Genomic DNA, 7,931 nt, shown 5'->3' with positions numbered 1-7,931 from the left:
AGAGTAAAGTTTTTGTTTTTTTTTTTTTCTTTACAGAAGCACCTGCCTTACATGGGTACTGGAGGTGGAGAAGTAGGTGGGTGGACAGAACATTCAGTCAATCAGCAATCATTTTTTAAGTATCTACAATATGCTAGGCACTGGGGATATAAATATAAAAGTAAGAATTTTTTGTTTTGGTTTGGTTTTAAGCTTTCATTTTCAAAATATATGCAATTTTCAACATTCACCCTTGCAAAACCTTGTGTTCCAAATTTTTTCACTCTCCCTTCCTCCCATTCTCTCCATGAGCAAGCAATCTAATCTATTTTAAATGTGTGCAATTTATCTATAGATATTTCCACAATTATCATTCAGAACAAGAAAAGTCAGATCAAAAAGGAAAAAAATAGAAAACAAAAAGCAAGCAAACAACAAAAAAGGTGAAAATACTCTGTTGTGATCTATATTCAGTGCCCACAGTCATCTTTCTGGAAGCAGATAATTCTCTCCATCACAAATCTATTGGAACCAGCCTGAACCACCTCATTGTTAATAAGAGTCACATCCATCAGAATTGATCATTGTATAATCTTTGTTGCTCTATGTTTGATGCTTGATTCTAGTCAAAAAGTAAGACATTTTACTGGAAGGCCATATTGTAGAGGGCCACAGATAGAGGGGGACCTCTGGGTGAGGAATAAGTCCTTCAGCCCAGAGAGAACCTGCTGACAATGTCTGGTTGGGCTCCACATCTTCCCTAAAGGCCTTCCTGAGAAGTCAGGGGGTGGTGACAATCTGTATTGAGACTGAAGCAGAGTGATACCAGATGGAAGAGGGATACCAGGTGGCAAACTACATACAATAGTAAGTTATTTATGTGGTCCCACATTCACAGTATATACTTGGCGCATGTCCAGTGTTGTTTTTGTTACATAAGGGTATGAGGGTATAAAAAGGGGAAAGAACTTGGAATAAACTGACTCCATTTTCCCACCATCCTCAGGAGTCTTGCCTCATCACTCCTCCACTAAGATGGTATGTTTTGATCACCCCAATTTGGGTTCTAGAAAGGACACAACACCCCATCATGGGGGCTCTAGAAAGCAGGACACAACATCATATCATGCACACAAATAAACAAATATTCCCCTAACTTTGAATGCCAGTCTTCTTACACCTTACTCTCAGCCATGTACTCTATGAACAACTGATTCTGGCCTGCTGGCTTTTCTGCAAAGTAAAACCTCTATCACAGCTCTGGGCTTTTTCTCTTGCTTCATTTTGATTTTGATCCACTGGAGTTTATTGAGCAAAACGTCAATGTGATTGGACCTGCCCTCTAGGGAAAAAAAATCACTTTATTGAGAATGATTAGAGTAGGGAGAGACGGAGGCAAAGATTGCACTAGTCCAGAAAGAGTGAGCAGTGTCAGAGATAGAGAGGAACATACTCAAGAGATGTTACAAAGGTGAAAATGACAGGCCTTGACTGATTGGTCAAAAGCCAGATTGGACAAAAGAGGTGGGAGAGAGAGACAGAGAAACAGAGACAGAGAGAAAGGGAGAGAGACAGAGACACAGAGAGACAGAGAGAGGAGAGAGACAGAGACAGAGAAATAGAAAGACAGAGAGAGAAAGGAAGAAAGAGAGAAAGGGATAGAGAGAGACAGACAGAGTTATCTCTTACTGGCCCTTTCCTAGCACATTTGCCATCTATTTGGAACCTCAAAACAACAGATTATACATTGGACTTCAGGGATGAATCCAGTCTCTGCTTGAGTACCTCCAATCATGGGAAACTACCTTGAGAGAAAACCTACTTGACTTTTGGACAGTTCTGGTTCTTAATCTCAACAACTGTTTCTATGACTTCCATTATGTTATTAGAGATGGCTTTCTGAGTCAGTGTGCAGGCCTGTGTTGTTCTAAATCAGTAGTTTTACTGACATTCTAGCCTTGTGAGGGGGTTTATTGTTACAGCCTCTTTGAGAAGTCTGGAGTGGTGATCCCTCCCCTCTCCCAACCCCTACCTCTGATAGTTCCCAAAGAAAGGGATTAGCCTTTCTGAAAAAAAAAAAAAAAAATGGTGAGCTTGATGTCAGGTTGAATTATTCTGCTACTTAAGTGATGAGAACCCTGCCCTGTTTTTGTTAATTTCCTTTCCTTTTCTTTTTTTGGGGGAAAAAGGGATTTAAAATATTAGGGATTAGGCCTTCAATTTTCCTGTGTCAACCCTGAGGAAAATTAAAGAGAAACTAAGGCTTTTCAAAGGTGAGAGAAATCTTGTGAGCAGAGGGGACTATCATTCCCAGAAGTCTAGAATGGAAGTAATTCTTTGATCTATGGATGAAACAACTATCATAGCTAACTAATATACAGTGTGGCCATGGACTGCACAAGCTGACCAACTGCCACAGATTCCAAGAGCTTTCTATGGGCTCCGGGGATAATAAAACCAATAAAGTGTGCAGCATGCCATCTTCCTAGTTGTGAGGGATAAGCAGTACAATGATGTTATCCTCATTTTATGAGCATTTATGCTATAGTCAGAAGCATATTTTATTTCAATATACCCCCAAAAAAAACACCTCCATACTACCTTTCCGTGAAAGAAAGTTGAGTAGGATCATTTAAGCAGTATGTTCCCTTTTAGAAGAATAATATAAAATGATTTATCCATTAGAGGCAGTTTTCCTCTTCCCCTCCCTGACGATCACGGATCTAAACCTAGATGGAGTCCCAGGTTTGGGGAGATGAGGGAGAAAAGCATATCCCAAAGATGGCACTAGCTTTGTGTGGGATAGAATACTCTCTGCACTCTCTAAGACATTATTGAACTCTCTGACCACGGGCCTGAATATAAAATACAAGGGGGTTCTTAGGCTGAAGGAAACAAGCAATGTGGGGGACAAATAGACAGGCTCCAGCAGCAGGGAAAGGAACAGAAATTCCCAAATTCAACCGATTGAATGTTATCAGAAAAGCCCAGAGTTAAGAGAAGAGGAGAAATTCCCTTCTTTTCCCTTGCTCATTTCCTCTGGGAGGATCCCCTCAGGATTCACCCCAACCTTAGGGAAGGATGAGGTGGTGAGTCATCTTCTTTCCCTCCCCTTTTCCTCATCTCTCTTCATCTTCCACCCCTAAGGCTGGAGCCCATCAGTCACTCTAGTGTGCCAGTGGGTGGACCAGAATGTCACAATGTAAGAAGCACTGGGTGTAGCCCTGAATTGTGGTACTTAAACTAGCTGTGTGACATTGTCCAATCTACCACTCTGAGACTCAGTTACCTCATCTGTAAAATGGGACTGTTATTTATTTGTATAGGCAGTATAGGGTTTTTTCATAGAGAGCTAGCCTCAGAGTAATGAAAAACCAAATTCAAAACCAGTTGGTGTCGGACTAGCTCTGTGAACTGGGGCAAATCACCTCAACTCTCCATAACCCAAGCAACTCTCTAAGACCCTGAATTGCAGAATAGACACTAATCAGCATTGCCATTGTTAAATAGGGAGTAGGAAGGCTCCTCACTAGTAGTTACTTATATCAATAAAATCAGAGGTACAAACTAGGGGCATGCTGGTAAATGTTTAACAACTGACTGGGGGGGGGGTGGATGTACTTCTGGCACAATTTTAAGGTTAGTCTTCATTATGAACACTTTCTCCATCATTTTCTTAGCTTTGGAGAAAACAATAAATCGAGCCTTGACTTGTAACTTTTGCCAATTTTCAAAGTGTAAATGCTTACTTTGAACATTTAACAATCTGCCCTCAGGAGCTAATGGGAATTGGTTCTAAGACACCATTGGTACAAACTCATGTTTCCCTTCTCTTCCCCACCAAAAAAAAAAAAAAAAAGTACTACTTAGAATTATAAATTTAGAGGCAGGAGGGAACTTAGTCCAATACCTGTATTTTGTAGATGTTGAAACAGAGGCCTGGAGAGATGAAAATGACTTCCTCCTAGAATCACACAAAGCTGCAACTTGAATTTAAAAAAAAAAAAAAAAAAAGCTGCAACTTGATCCTGGATTATCTGATTTCAAATCCAATATTCTTCCTCACTGTGTCATATCACCTCTACTTTAGAGAGTTAATTGTGAGGATGATGAGTAGTATATCTCCTAAACTCTTTTAGGATTCTTGACTCAAATTATCATTTTCCCTATCATGTTCTATATCATGTTATTCTCATATATTTCCTATTCCTCACCATCCCCATTAGCCTATAAACTTAATAAAGGTATGATGACTATATGAAATTGTGTACTGTTGGGAAAGGGGAGGGAAGGTGGGGAGGGAGGGAAGGAGAAAAATTTGGAACACAAACTTTTACAAAAAATGATGTTGTCCTGATTGATTTGGCTCTTTTCAACAATTCAATTCAAAAAAATCAAATTTTCAACAATGAGGTGATTCAGATCAATTCCAATGGATTTGTGATGAGAGAGTCATCTGCATCCTGAGAGAGAACTATTGGAATTGAATGTAGATCACAACATAATATTTGCATATTTTTTGATGTTGTTTGCTTGCTTTTTTTTCTTTCTCATTTTTTCCCTTTTTGATATGATTTTTCTTGTGCAATATGATAAATGTGGAAATATAAATAGAAGAAATGCACATATTTAACATATTGAATTGCTTGCTATTTAGGAATAAGGAGTGGGGAAAGGGAGAGAGAAAAACTTGGATCACAGTTTTGCAAGGGTGAATGTTGCAAGGGTGAACTATCTTTGCATGTATTTTGAAAATAAAAAGCTATTTTCAAAAAATAAATGTTGAAAAGTATCTTTACATATATTTGGAAAAATAAAATACAATTGAGAAAAAGTAAATAGATAAATAAAATAAAGACATACTGATTTGAACTGAATGTAGGCAAAATACTTCACAACCCTTTCTTCCTTGAAATAGGCTTCCAAATCCAAGAATCCTTTCCTTTTCCCAGGCAGGCTATCTATCTGTATGGCCATGCCCTATGAGCAGTTGGTACAATCCTAGATTCTCAGAATTTTAGGGGTCTTCAGAGGCACATAAACTAAACTAACCTATCCCTAAGCAGAAATTCACATCTATACCATCCCTAACTAATGACCATCCACCTTTGCCTGAAGATATAACCCTAACCCACCAGCAACTTTTAGACAGCTCTAATTGTTAGAAATTTTTCTCTTCTGCAAAACCAAAATTTACTTCTCTTCTTTTATTTTTCTCCCAGTTCTGCCCTCTACAGCCAAATAAAACAAGCAGTGATTCTAGGAGGAAGTTATTTTCATCTTTCCAGACCTCTGTTTCAACATCTGCAAAATACAGGTATTGGAGTAAGTTCCCTCTTCCCTCTAAATTTATGATTCTAACAGTACTTTTTTTTGATAAATACTTTTCAATCCACAGCCCTTCATATACCTAAAGAAAGTTAGCTTGCTCTCAAGTTATCTTTGTTCACCAGGCATCACCCATTCAAGCCAAAAACTCAGTCCATAAACTAAGTTTGCTGTGTTGGAGATGCAAAAACCAAAACCAAAATGGCCAGTTGGCTGGCTGACTAATTTCCAAGAACTTCTATTCATATGAGAATTGACTTCTCCAGCCAGTGCTTATGGCACTATATCCAGTCCTCTCAGCACCCTAGCCACCCTTCCGTCAATGCTCCTCATATAATGAGTACCAGGAGCTGAATCCCAAATACCGCCAGTCTCCTTGTCAGACCATCTCACAAATGCTATCATCACCTTAGATTTTGCATCTCTAATATTTCACCCAGTACCTTGCCCATTGTAAGAACTTAATAAACACTTCTTCCATAATGGAGGAAGTAGAGTGTCTCCTTGCTTTCTCTCTTCATTTCCTGGGATAACATTACCAGCCTAAGAGGGACCAGTCAGTCACTTGAGTTTTTCCAAGAAAAATAATAAATACTGCTTTCATAGTTCTGTGCTAAATTCCCCAAGAAGAGAAATTCTCTGGTCCCCTGTAAAAAATGATCACATGGACAGCTAAGTAATGCATAATGCTTAGAGCCATAGAGGGCCCAGTGCCAGAATGACTCACCTTCCTGAATTCAAATCCAACCTCTGAAACTTATTAGCTGAGTGACTCTGGACAAGTCACTTAAACCTGTTTGCCTGTAAAATGAGCTGGAGAAGGAAATGGCAAATCACCCTAGTATTTTTGCCAAGAAAACCCCAAATGGGGCCATAAAGAGTCAGACACAAAGGAAAAACCACTGAATAACAAGGCACCTGTTGTATTCAGAGACCATTGCTTGGGAATGGGGAGAGATGTGATTAAATAAACATGGCCCAACAAATAGAGATAACCACAATACATTTTTCATCCAATCAAGATTGAAGGGTCTCCCTGTGAAATATTCTATATCCTGATCCCATCCTTTGGAAAATATGAAGTCTAGATAAAACAATCTTTTCCCTCATAAATTATCAACTCTAACAAGGGGATAAGATACAAATCAGCATGTTGATACATGATAAATTCACTAAAAAAGTACAAACACAATGTTATGTGAGATCAGAGGGAAGGTCATTTGATAGGAAATGCCATTTCCTTCATTGCAAAGAAAGAAACTAAGACCTCTATACAAGGGAAGGGAATTTACCCAAGGTCACACAAACTGAGTGCCAAAGTCAGGACTAGAATTCTGATCTCCTGGCTCTGAATCTAGGAATCTTTTGGCATAGAAAAATATTCTCACCAAGTTCTTGTGACAGGTAAATTGCTGCCAAATAACATTATCAACAAGTAGAGATTCCAGTGGCTACAACCTAGCTTTCATTATGCGTAAGCACAAGTTCAGAGATCAGAAAAAATAACTTTGAAACCTGATTAGGGTTCTAACAAACCTTATGTAGTTTGCAATTAAGTCAGAGAGACAAAGAAATAATTTTTATTTGTACACCCTTGCTAAAGAGGAAGCAATTACTCACACACATCCTCCAAGGCTGTACAAGTTAAAAACAGACTTAAGACATCTATAGATAAACTAAGGCATATTACTTATTAAAACTAGATTGCAAGATTTGGAATTTACAATTGAAAGGGGAAATTTAAATGCCAAGATGACAGCGAGCTTCTGAGATCCTTCCACAAATAAAACATATCAAATTATTTTGGAAATCCAGCCTCCCTTTTGTCTATGTCTAAACGTCTGAAGTTCTTCACTAAATTTTAACATTCTATGGGACAGGTTTCAGGTAGCCAAATAACCTCCTAAACAAGAAAGACAACTCTGAAACTCAAATAATAAAATTTTAATAAAAGGAAATAAAAAAATTCTTATGACACTTTCTATTTTTTCCCATTACTTCAGACTTACTCATACCTACATAAAATAATTATGGGTGCCAGCCAGTACTCTCCCTCCTCCCATAGCTAAATAGTTGCTGCTTAATGATTGTTTTTAATCCCTTAACCCCCCAAATTGCATGTCTAATGAAATACTTTTAGGCATAGTGAAAGGGAATGCTGGGGGTAAGAGAACCCTTTCTTTACCCTCCTTTCTATAATATGAAGGCCTTTTCATATCATATTGTACAGTACTAGCTCTTCCTTTGTCCATTCCTTCTCCCTATCTTGCCCAACTGCACCTGCTACATGGAATAGACAGACAAGACAGAACATGCTAAGTTAGTAAAGGGGAGAAGGTTGTGCCAAAAGCAACAAGTTATGGGTCATTAATTCCTTTATTTCCTGTACTATTAGACAATAACAACTTCCTATCCCTATATACACACACACACACAGAGGGCTGAGCTAAGAAACAGGAGGTCTTGGCCAAACCCTTCACAAAGGCACCATGGGAGACAGTAGTCCTGGTTTTCTTGGGTGCCTACCTCCCAGGTAGGACCTGTGTGCCCAAATCATTATTTGTTCTAGGGCATTCAGCCAACCCACTTCTCACTCATCCAAGGGAAAGGGAAAGTAGGTCCTA

Source organism: Sminthopsis crassicaudata, chromosome 2 (assembly GCF_048593235.1).
Source record: "Sminthopsis crassicaudata isolate SCR6 chromosome 2, ASM4859323v1, whole genome shotgun sequence".
Classification (NCBI taxonomy): Eukaryota; Metazoa; Chordata; class Mammalia; order Dasyuromorphia; family Dasyuridae; genus Sminthopsis; species Sminthopsis crassicaudata.
The sequence above is the reverse complement of the archived record's forward strand: the minus strand, read 5'-3'. Positions refer to the sequence as shown.